A 12,967-nucleotide genomic window follows, 5' to 3' on the forward strand; every position below is an offset into this window, starting at 1 on the left:
CAAGATTTTATTTTAATGGAAGAATCAGAGCATCAATTGGAAGCCTGAGAGTACCCTTATGAACAAATTTTATCATTCATTGCTTAATTTTCTTTTGGAATTTGAAGGCTAAAGATTACCAGCACATATATCTTCTGTTGTTACTGTATTTGGTTCCCGTTCCCTGTATCTTGTATATACATTTTTATAATGTGGGGAGGGGAAAGGAAATAACAAAATACTGAAACAAGGATACAGGTTGACCAAATGTAACAATGAGATGTGCAATACACTATGTTAAAAATGAACTTCACAACTTTGGGGTAGGGGGAAGGAGGAGTTGGGAAAGTACAGAGGGAAGGAAATGTAGTGGGAAAACAAAGGAGGGGGTAACAATGCTCGACAGGAAATGTACTCATTACTTTACTGTAACCGTAACCCTGTAACCCCTCTATACAGTATCTTTACAATAAAAATATTTTTAAAAATATTTCCAGCTCATACTCCCATGGTTAATTTGTTATACACCTTAAATGCTTCATATGGGTCAAAATGGGAAACCAAAAGAAAGCAACTTTCAATATAGATTTCTATTGTTGTAACACTGAGATGCCAAATGCATTGCCAAGTGCACAGGAACACAGATTACAATCATTAACCTCTAGAATTTTGAGTTGTCTTCTTTGACTTGAAATCTCTTAATTGTATTATATACAATACGCAGAAATGTCCTGAAAAAAATATTCATGGATAAAGAACAGTTCTACAAAATCAAGAAAATTTGTACCAAGTCAAAAAGAGGAAACTAAGCCAAGAAAAATTTTATTTATTCATATAAAGCTAGGATTGAACATGGGTCTACCAATAGTCTGAAGAAAAACAATTATTTAAGTGAGTTCTTATTATAAATATAGTAATATAATTACATACATGGTAAAATAGAACCTGATGATGAGCTATGAACTCTGGCTGGGGAATTCATGAAAATCTTTCTTGCACAATGTCATGATACGTAGGAAGGGAGAAAACAAATATTCTGTAAAATGATGAAAAGCTTACAAAGTTCAGTAATCTCCAAATATTATGACCAAGGAATGTAAAGTATCAGGAACTAGGTAGCAGTAAATTGGAAAGTGAAATTGGAGAAATTGAAATGGCCATATAGCTTGGTGTTATGGCACTTTCTTAATATGTATAGGGCCCTAGGTTCAATCCCCAGCACTAAAAAGGAAGGAAGGAACGAGACCTAGAAAGATTTGTGAGGTGGGCCCTGCACCATCATAGACTTTTTATTCTCTAGCCCATGATTCCATACTGTTGATTACACATTATTACTGCATGGGAGATTTTAACTTCAGTTGCCCAAGTCCCAGCCATTTTTAGTTGCGTGGGTACAAATCTATCAACTTCAGCTCATATGACTTCGGGGCACCAGTAAACACCCAGGACAGAGATATCATGAGGGCACATATGAGTCTAGAATGGTCTATGAGCCTTTTATTTCTGCAGAAAAATAAATACACATGGTATGTTAGCCTAAGTATGGATATAGATTAGTCTGAGTTTAAATGTACCCATATAATAGTTTTGCAACCCTGAGTAAATTACCTACCTCTATTTAAACCTCCATTTCTTGTTTTGGACATGGGGGCCAATGAGACTACAGTGCTAGTGTATTTCTAAAGTGTTTTCTGGCTATGCATTCTTAAATTTATTATAACTACCGTTAGTTGACTTGTTTATATAGTGCACATTTGCACCAGGTGCTGATGAGCAAAGCAGAAGACGATGAAGTGTGCTTTCTTGGGTCTCTCGGGTACTTGATGTAATTCCTTACACTCCAAAATTTATGAAGTCAGAGTTTGACAACAGGGCAATTTTAAAACTTTTCTCTATGGAGCCTTAGCATTCTTCATTATCAGAAGGACTCCAGAAAGATGGAAAATTAAAATAGAGAAACTGGGGCTGGGAAGGTGGCTCAGTGGTAGAGTGTTTGCCTTGCATGCATGAGGCCCTGGGTTCGGTTCCTCAGCACCACATAAGCAGAAAAAGCCAGAAGTGGAGCAGAGGGTCAAGTGGTAGAGCGCTACTCTACAGTTGAAAAACTGAGTGACAGCTCCCAGGCCCAGAGTTCAGGCCCCACAACCAACAAAAAGAGAAAAGAAAAAGGGAAAAAAGAGAAACCACAACAGTCCTTGTCAACTAGCTTACTGTTAGTCCTTTTGATCTATGATCGCAAATTACCAGACACTGAAATGGTTATAAACAACAAATTTTTTTCTGCACTCTGGAGCCTGGAGGACCGAGATTGCAATGCCAGCAGAGTCACGATTTTTTTTTTCTGAGTGATGCACTGTACTAAAGATCAGGAGTGAAATCTATTTGGTTTTGTTTACTTAAATCCCAGTCATAAAGGCTTGCCTCCATGACTTAATTACCATCCACATACACACAAAGGCCCACTTCTGCCTCAAACTGCGATCCTCTTACTTCTGCTTCTCTTATCAACATGTGTCACGTTTGTTTTAGGTGTTGATATTTTCACCATACCAACAGCAAGTGTCCGATACCTTCCAGAGACTAAGTCATAAGTAGTTAGAATTATAGGCATGCACCACTATATCAAGCTGAATTTTTCTAAAAAGAAATCTTCAGTAGCTGTGCTAACAAAGAGATATTCACTCACTTATCTTTAGTCTGCAATTCTCTGCCTCTGGAAATTCTTTCTCATTGTTCTCCTCACTGAAGCCGGCAAGTTTGTGATAACTTCAGTTTTGTTAATGCTTTCAAAATATTCCTTTTTAGTCTACATTCTTCATGCCTCATGATCTATATCATAGTGATTTTCCTTACCAAAAATATTTGTCTCAGCCAGGAGAGGTGACTGATGCCTACAATCCTGAGGAGCTGAGATGTAAAGACTTTAGTTGGAATCCAGCCACATATTTTCTATCTAAAGGAAACTGGGTGCCTCTTAATAACATAAAAAAAAATTTCATATTTGTTATAATAACATCTTAGAAATTTAAAGTTATTCATTTGATAACCTTAATAGAAACAAGGAATTAAACATGAATTTCTCTCAGGAAATCCAAGTCATTCATTACAACCGTAACTTATTTGGGAAGAGAGTTGAAATCTCGTTCAGAAAACATAACCATGTGCCATTGTTACATTCTCCTTTCTGTCATTATCTAACATGCTTCAGAGGAAACAGACTTAAACAGATATGAGTCCTGGAATATATTGTAAATGCCAGCATTGAATGATCTCTCCATGGTAAAAAAATCTTCACAAATTTTCATGCTCCTGAACAACCCATCCTGTTGCTTTGCTCTGAGCCTGGATGAGTTTTCCCATTTGTCCTTCTATGGCTTTCTTCTAGGGCAGGTGTGTGTCTTTTCCTTTATTCGGCCGATATGGAGTCTTATTTCCTCTTTCAAACATTCTGAGAAGCTATTGCCAGGCCACAAAAAGTAAGATAAAATTTTCATCCCATATTCTCCCCTCACAGATCTCCTGCCCTAAAAAAACTCTTTACTGAACAAAATGGAACAATGATTGCTGAAAGACCATTATCACACTAGTCATAACACCAGAGAGGAACAAGTAGAGGAATCATTATCTGCATGTCACCAGTATCAATCGACCTACTGCTTCCATGTTTAAATGGGACAACTAATAGATGTTTTTTCTAGCTGCCAGTGGCTCACACCAGCAATGCTAGCTACTCAGGAGACTGAGGACTGAAGATTGTGGTTCAAAGAGAGCCCAGGATAGAAAGTTCATGAGATTCTTACCTCCAATTAACTACCAAATAGCTGAAAGTATTACTGTGGCTCAAGGGGTAGAGTTCTAACCTTGAGCAAAACAACTCAGGGACAGCATGTGGGCTAAAGAAACAGCACACAGACAAAGATATATGCTTCTAGATTTCCTGACCATGTTCTTTTTCATAAGATGAAGATTTTGTAAGTCAAATAGTCTTGATGCCAATTAATAGCTATGCTGTCTTGGGCTTGTAATCCTCAACTTCATCTTCCTTGAATGTACAATGAAGAAATTTTGCAAAACTGGTGCAGTGGGCGAATCCAGTCATAATGTATGTGTGTGAAAATGTAACCAGGGAAGATGGCGGAGGAGAAGCTGGAATCTGAACTAGCTCCCACATAGAAAGCAGTTTTAGAGTTCCAGTGAACAGTCCTAAGCAGAGAATCACACCAAATGTGCCATCACAGGACAGTTAGACAAGAGAGGGGAAGCCAAGGCAAAAAGACACATCTGAGCGCCTGAAAGCAGCCGCGGCGGCGGCGGCGGCAAGGTCACGGCAGAGAACACAGCCACCGGGGCCATAACTGAGTGCTCACACAGAGAGTCCAGGACGAAGAAGCCAGACACAGCGGGCAAGCGGATTCTACTCAACACCAGCAAGAACCGACAAGGAGCGGACATCTTCATCCTGCAGTTCGCAGACCAGAGACGACCCAGGATCCAAGACTCGACGTGAGTAGAAGCCCGACGTCCTCACTCCTTCTCGGGGAGCAGAGGAGGGAAGGCCACCCATACACCCCCAGCACCGGTGATCTCCATCTTGGATACCGACAAAGCTCGGAGGAGCTGCCAGCTCCAACCCAGGCCTTGGAATAAAACGAGTCATTTAGCAGGTCACAAGAACTTAACGGCGGCGAAGTCACCTGCCAGACTCGGCTCCATCCAGGGAAAAGTCACCCAGCTCAGGCACCAGCCATTGGAGTGGCTTTCCTCACTGGGTAACCAGAGCCAGAGGCTGCCCCTCCCTCTAGCAGCCTCAACAATCAATTGAAAAACAGAAACCCTGAGAATGGCTCCAGGCTGGGCTCTGTGAGTTTGTTTTTTTTTTTTCACAAAATAGCCCCAGGAAAAAGCTACTGATTGCTGAAAGGCCTCAACTCTACCCAGAAACTAGCCTTACCACTGCATCCCCCTCTTTTGTGATTCTCAAAGCAGATCACCCTCCCAGTAAACTAATCAGGGAGGGGGATCTCAAAATCTTGAGTAAAGCAGAGCATTTTTCTGCCTGTTCAAACAAAGTGACTTAAGAAACCAATCAAGCCACAGGACCTCAAGCTGACCAGAGACTCCAACAAGTGGCTGTTTACAGACAAAAGAGAGATACAGGATTCTTCCCACCCCTCCCAAAAAATCAAAAAAAAATCAAAGAACTTTTTTTTTCTTCTCTTCCTCTTCCTTTCTTTTTTATCTCTTTTTTTTTCTTTTTTTGGTACCATATATATATATATATATATATATATATATATATATATATATATATATATATATATAATTTTTTTCCTTTTCTAAAATTTGTATTAATCTTTAATTTTGGCCTTTTTTGAAAAAATAATTGTCTTCCAGTAACTTTATTTTTTCCTCTTATAATTTTTATTTTAGGAATACATGAATGTGCGTTTTCATTTCTTTTCTTGTCTTCTTTCTCTTTTTCTTTCTTTCTTAACTATCTTTTTGTTTTTTTGTCTAGCTCTACTGAACTTCTGCTCTTTTTCTCTCCCTTTCTAATCCTTTTCACCTTTTCCTCTCCTTTGATCTTCTGTATGTGACTTAACTCTTGTCCTGCATATCCTCAGATAAACCCATAGTTAACTAGTAGACCCTATCCCCCATTGTGTACACACTTAATCCACAAATTTGTTACTCAATTCAAAACCTCTGAGACTTAAATTCCTTAATAGCAGTACTACCTCTTCATACCTATATAATATTTTAAGCATTTTCTTAAGTTTTTCAAGTCTCCTCTATGTCCCTAACCTTCTATTAATATACTCACATTCCTCTCTAAATAGATGGTCTTTTAATCTCCATAATAATATTAATATTTACGTTTCTATTTTTCTCTGGTCTCTTTTCATTTCTCTTTCACTTTCTTCCTTTTCTATCTCTCTCTCTACTTGCATCCTACCCAACCTATTTCCTGCATTGAGATTAGGACATAGTTAACTCTCACTGTGCCTCCCCACACGAATATATTCCTATTTTTGACCCACATCTCTCCCTAACCCTAAAAATTTCTGGTTTTCCAAATTCTTCTCTGCGGTTCGAAACCCATTAACATATAGTTGTTTGATGTTGAATAGATGTATCTGTTGAACTAGATTGTATCTGTAGACTATTGACTGTATAAATGCAAACGTTGGTTGATGGTTGCCTTAAGATAGTGTTCTAGCACAAAACTGGTGCTATTTTCATCTCAAATGGGCCGAGTAAGCCGGAAAAACACAAGAAAAATGGCAAATCCGGGTATCTCAATTTCCAATCTTGATAATCAGGGGTCAGATCAGATAATGAACAACCCAGAAGAGAGTTCCCAAATAGCCCTACAAACACTGGTGGCAAACACGATAAATGAGAAGTTTGACAACTTACAAAGGATGCTGTATGAGCGTGATAGGGAGAGAGAGGAGGCATCCCAAAAGTTTATACAGGAATATCATAAGCATGAGGAAGCTACTCAAAAACTGATACAGGATTTGTGTGAACAACTTGAGAATGCTCAAAGAGAAAGGGAGGAATGGCGTGAGTAGGCTGAGAACACTCAAAGAGAATTGCAGGAATCCCATGAACGGGAAGAAAGAGAACTGCAGGAATCCCACAGACGGGAGGAAGCTAATCAAAGTGTAATTCAGGAATTGAGAGACCAGGTAGAGAATACACAAAGATCACTAAAGGCATTCATGGAATCCATTAACAAAGAGCTGAAGGAAGTCAGGGAGACCCAAAGTCATGGAAACCAACAGAAGGAATGGGAGTCCAAAGAAACCATAACCAATCAACTAAGTGATTTGAGAACAAACACTGAACACCAAATTAAGGAAGTCAGAAATTCATACAAGACCTAAAACAGAGCTTCAAAAAAGAACTTGAAGCCATCAAAGCTGACCAATTAGAAGGAAAAAAGATAAAAAACAAAGTAGAGAGTCTTGACAGCAGGTTAGACCATGCAGAAGATCGAATCTCAGGGATTGAAGACAGCCTAGATATTATAGAGAAAGAACATACAACCATCCAAGACAAGTCCAAGAAATATGATAGATCTATCCAACATCTGGAAGACACCATCAGAAGGCCTAATCTAAGGAAAATGGGTGTAGAGGAGCACCTAGAAACAGAAGTTAATGGTCTAGAAAATTTGTTTAACAGGATCCTAGCAGAGAACTTCCCAAACATACAAAAAGATAGGCCTATTCAGATACAAGAAGCTTTTAGAACCCCAAATAGACCAGACCAGAATAGGACATCACACCATCACATTATAATCCACACTGGATCAACTCAGACCAAGGAAAAGATCCTTAAAGCTGTCAAGGAGAAAAGGGTAATCACCTATAAAGGGAAAACAATTAGAATCACCTCAGATTTCTCAGCAGAGACAATCAAACCAAGAAAAGGCTGGAATGACGTATGCCATGCCCTAAAAACAAACAACTATCAACCAACAATACTGTACCCAGCTAAATTCTCCTTCATAACTGAAGGCCAAATAAAAACCTTCCATAGCAAAGAAAAATTGAAACAATACATCTCCACCAAACCAGCCCTACAAAAGATTCTTAAAGATGTCCTACACATAGAAAACCAACAAGACCGCAACAAAGGCCAAGAAACTGCACCCAAACTGAGAATCCAAGAACCATAGGAAGAACCCAGTTTTCGCAGCCCCCAAGAAGGTGGATAACATGGCAGGAACTTCCAAATAACTCTCAGTCCTAACTCTTAACGTTAATGGACTGAACTCTCCAATTAAGGGACATAGACTGTCTAGTTGGATTAAAAAACAAGACCCTTCTATCTGCTGCCTGCAGGAGTCATATCTTGCCCGTAAAAACAAACACATTTTCAATGTTAAAGGCTGGAACAAAATCTACCAAGCAAACGGCCCCCATAAACAGGCGGGAGTTGCAAACCTAATATCAGATAAAATAGACTTCAAATTAAAATTCATGAGAAGAGATGAATAAGGTCGCTAAATACTAATTAAAGGATCTCCCCTTCAGGAGGATATTACAATTCTAAATATCTTTTCGCCAAACAATGGAACACCCAAATTTATCCAAGAAACACTACTTTCCCTAAAATCCCATATAGATCCAAAGACATTAATTGTTGGGGATTTTAACACACCACTCTCCCCACTAGATAGATCAACTCGGCAAAAACTCAACAGAGAAACCGCAGATCTAAACAGCTGCATAGATCAAATAGACTTAATAGATATCTACCGAACATTTCACCCAGCAGCATCAGAATACACGTTTTTCTCAGCAGCACATAGAACGTTTTCTAAAATAGACCACATTTTAGGCCACAAAGCAACCTTGTCTAAATTCAGAAACATTGAAGTTATACCTTGCATTCTCTCCGACCACAAGGGAATAAAATTAGAACTCAACACCAAAAGCCACCAAAGAAGTCCGGTATCTCATGGAGGCTGAACAACACACTGCTGAATCAAGAGTGGGTCATGGAAGAGATTAGAAAGGAAATTCAAATGTTCATGCTTTTCAACAAAAATGAACACACAAATTACTAGCTCCTCTGGGACACAGCAAAGGTAGTACTCAGAGGCAAGTTTATAGCTCTGATCTCCTACATCAACAAATTGGAGAGATCTGAAACTAGCAATTTAATGAGACATCTGAACCTCCTTGAAAAAGAGCAGCAAGATAAATCCCAATACCGTAGACAGAAAGAAATAATTAAAATTAAATCAGAATTAAACGAATTTCAATCCAAAAAACTATAGAAAGAATCAACAAAACAAAGAGTTGGTTCTTCGAAAAAATTAACAAAATTTACAGACCCTTAGCAAATCTTATCAGAAAAAGTAGAGAACATACCCAAATTAATAAACTCAGAGATGAGAATGGAAACATCACCACGGAAACAACCAAGATTCAGAACATTATAAGGGAATACATCTCAAAACTTTATGCTCATAAGTTTGAGAACTCGACAGAAATGGACCTTTTTCTAGCAAATATTGACATGCCAAAACTAAACCAAGATGAGTTAAATCAGCTTAACAGGCCCATACCAAGCTTTGAAATAGAAACAGCAATAAGAGACCTCTAAGCTAAAAAATGTCCAGGACCGGATGATTTTACAGCGGAATTCTACAAGGCCTTCAAAGCAGAGCTCACACCAATACTCCTCCAACTCTTCAATGAAATTGAAAGAGAAAATTCACTACGAAACACATTCTATGAAGCCATCATAACCCTCATCCCAAAACCAGGAAAGGACTAATCAAAGAAAGAGAACTATAGACCCATGTCGTTGATGTACATTGATGCAGAGTGTCTCCTTTGACTCTGAGGTTTTTTATCCATTGGGAGTTGATTCTGGTGAAGGGTGATATCGAAGAATATAGGTTTTATTATCTACAAGTTGTTAACCAATTTTGCCAGCACCATTTATTGAAGAGGCTGTCTTTCTTCCATCCTAATTTTTAGCTCCCTTATCGAAGATTAGATGGCTATAGGGCTGTGGGTCCATTTCTGGGTTTTCAATTCTATTCCATTTGTCCTGAGGTCTGTTCTTGTGCCACTACTAAGCTGTTTTGTTTAATATGGCTTTTTAGTAGAGTTTGAAATTTGTTATTGATATTCCTCCAACACAGTTTTTTCTGTTAAGCATCAGTTTTGCTATTCGGGGTCTTTAATTTTTCCATATGAATTTTTGGATTGACTCTTCTATTTCCTTGAATAATAAGCCTGGAATATTCATAGGTATCGTATTGAATTTGTAGATAGCTTTTGAAAGTATTGCCATTTTCACAAAGTTGATCCTTCTAATCCCAGGATCATGGGAGGTTTTTCCACTTCCTAAATTCTGTTTTAATTTCCTTTTTCAGGTTTTTAAATTTTTCATCATAGTGATCCTTCAATTCTGTGGTTAAGTTAATTCCTAGGTGAAGTGCCCAGATCTCAGATGCCCCCTCGCAGACTACCAGAGACCACGATCAATGCAAACATCAAAGAGTCGTTTATTGCAAGTTCGAGCTTGGTTCTCTGCACACTCGGTAACCGGTGACGCTAAGAGTTCCTGAGTACAAAATTAAAAATTAGCACAGCTTTTATAGTATCAAACAATCAAGTTTAGGGAGTTTCACACAAGCGAGTTAACAAGTTCAGGGGGTTTCCAAACAAGCAAGTTCACATTTTCAGGGGGTTTAAGTTCACCCTGATGGCACATCCCTTTTTCTGATGGAACACTTAGGCAACTGCTCTGTTCCTTAAGGGTGGGCAGGGTTGGTGGCAACCTGCGGTTTTTTTAGAACTGTTCCTCTTTTGAGGTTATTCTGAGGGCAGCACAGCTACAGGTTGTTGGCTTAATCTTAAAATGCAGTTTCTGTAGCTCTTCATTCCATCCTTTTCTAGAGCATCGGGAACCAATCATGGTCTCCTAATTGGCACAGTCTTTTATATTTACAGTTTGGTATTGGGATCTCAGAACTAAGAAATGGACTGCACTGATCTCTTTTTTTTACAAGGTCCAATTGTGAGTAAAAAATAACGGTACCAAAGGTCCTTATATTTTTTTAACATTTTAAGACGTACTTTTTAATTTATTTTTTATCCAAAGGATACCATTTTTTCCCAATTTTTCCCCCAAGGCTTCCTTTACTACCCTCCTCTTCTTTACAATTCCTCGAGCTTCTTTGTGTCTAGAGTGTAAAACTGTCCATTTTTTCCTCTTGCTTGTGGGACCAAGTTATCTCAGAACAGTCTCAAAACACCACTGAGATGGAGAATTTTGCTAGATTTTAAGGCTAAGAGCAGAGCTGTGTCTTATCCTTTTAATACCTGCATTGATAACACACTCAGATTATTACCATACCAGAGCCAAACTAGTCTGTGACTATAGAGTAGATTTCCAGTGACTATGCACTGAAGTGCCTATGGCAAGCAAGCCAGTGATATCCTTTCTCCCAATATCTACTTTGGGAATAGAGAGGGTTTTTGGATATCACCCAAAATAATGTCCCACAAGATCTTAGTTTTAGCAGCTTTTAACCAGGTTGAGTCTCAGGTGATTGAACCCAGAAGGAGTTCAGACTACTTTTCCATGGTGGAGGTGGTCTGAGTGACGATATAGATTTCTTCCAGGTGACTGTCAGCTGGTCTTCAAACTTTACCCTTTAGGGTGTGCAGCTACAGTAGCAGGTCTCTCAGTGGCTCCAAGGGACTGTCACAGCTCATGCTGGGCTGCAATTTCCTACACAGACTGGTTAAGGATACATTGCATAGACTTGGCAGGCTTTGGCCCTGTTGGATTTTAAGACCTTTTAGACAATAGCCCAGGATAATTTACCAAAATGACATTTTTTTACTAACCATATATATTTTTAAACAAACACGAAAGGCTTAATCTTGTAACCATCTCCAACAGATGCAGTCTGAACACTTGCACACCTGTTAACACTATTCTTTATGCCTATTTTTTAAAAAAAAATAATTATTTTTTCTATTTTGCCTCGTTTTTCCAAAACTTACTCTGGACTCTTGATCTTAAAAAAAGGATTGATGGGGCCCAGCGCAACAGCAGCTGGAGGGCCTAGGAGGCAGGGCGGCGGGTCCTGTCCTCGCCATGAGGCCGCAGCAGGCGCCTGTGTCCAGGAAGGTATTCATTCAGCGCGACTACAGCAGTGGCACACGCTGTCAGTTCTAGACCAAGTGTCCCGCAGAGTTGGAGAACAGGATTGGTAGGCAGCAATTTGAAGAAACAGTTCGAACTCTAAATAATCTTTACGCAGAAGTAGAGAAGCTTGGGGGCCAGTCATATCTTGAAGGCTGTTTGGCTTGTTTAACAGCATATACCATCTTCTTGTGCATGGAAACCCATTATGAGAAGGTTCTGAAGAAAGTCTCCAAATATATTCAAGAACAGAATGAGAAGATATATGCTCCCCAAGGCCTCCTCCTGACAGATCCCATTGAGAGAGGACTTCGAGTTATTGAAATTACCATTTATGAAGACAGAGGTTTGAGCAGTGGAAGATAAGCCATAGAATTAAAGATCCCACCTGCAGCTGGAACCCTCATCTGTCCATGGGTCAATCGCAGAGTGTCCCTACCTCCTCTCCAGAGCATCAATCCTTTGTATCTGCTGCCAGAGCCATGGTGCCATTTATGCCGAGGACTAACTTTCTAAAATTCCACACCTGATGTGACTTCTAGTCACTCAGCATCCACTTTGTGTCTCCAAATTGTGTAGGACTTGTCATCTTTTGATTCGCTTCTGAGAAAATACAATGAAGCATTTCACTTTTTAAAATTCAGTCATTAAATAAAGTATGCAGTTAGAGGGCCTAATACAAAGTTTGTTTCTTACCTGCCACCAGGTAAGAAATTGCCATTGGTTCTCTTCATTCCTTGAGCCAGTTTACCTGGTAGCTTTATACTTCAAGAAGTCAAATCTTAGCCAAAATTCTGATTAATAAAAAGCTTTTCTCTAGGTAAGGGGTGTATTATGTCTGTGGTTTTGCCAATGCATCTCCCAGATTTCAGAGAACTATCATTTCTGCCATGTTTCAAATCTTAAGATTTATTTCTGCTGTTCAGTTTCTCAAGCCGAAGCTCAATGAAAAAAGGAGTATAATGTTATTTGTTTTATTACAGCAATTTTTGCTCATAAAATCAGTATTTAATGCAATGTTCATTCTTTTCTTGGGTGACTTAGGTTGATTTGCATTACCTTTGGATGTGGGAAGATGTGGTTTGTGTTGCTTGTTCATTTACACAAATAAGCACAATGAAGTGGATGCTAAATTGTCAAACACATAAATGTCCCTGCTCTTTTCCTGAATTTGTAATACACAGTGTAATAATACTTTAAATATAGTTTTGTTATAAAGATAACTTTTAAGAAAAAGTTTGATAGGAATAATACTGTATATTGCTAATTTTTAATCATACGGACAAACTTTCTGATC

The 12,967-nt window shown here is 38.8% G+C and overlaps 1 pseudogene; it reads left to right on the forward strand.

The window, feature by feature from the left end:
• The first annotated feature begins 11,622 nt into the window (after positions 1–11,622).
• LOC138805461 (golgin subfamily A member 7 pseudogene) lies at positions 11,623–12,249 on the forward strand (annotated as a pseudogene).
• The last annotated feature ends 718 nt before the right edge of the window (positions 12,250–12,967 follow it).

Source organism: Dipodomys merriami, unplaced genomic scaffold (assembly GCF_024711535.1).
Source record: "Dipodomys merriami isolate MVZ:Mamm:240054 unplaced genomic scaffold, mDipMer1.0.p SCAF_394, whole genome shotgun sequence".
Taxonomy (NCBI): Eukaryota; Metazoa; Chordata; class Mammalia; order Rodentia; family Heteromyidae; genus Dipodomys; species Dipodomys merriami.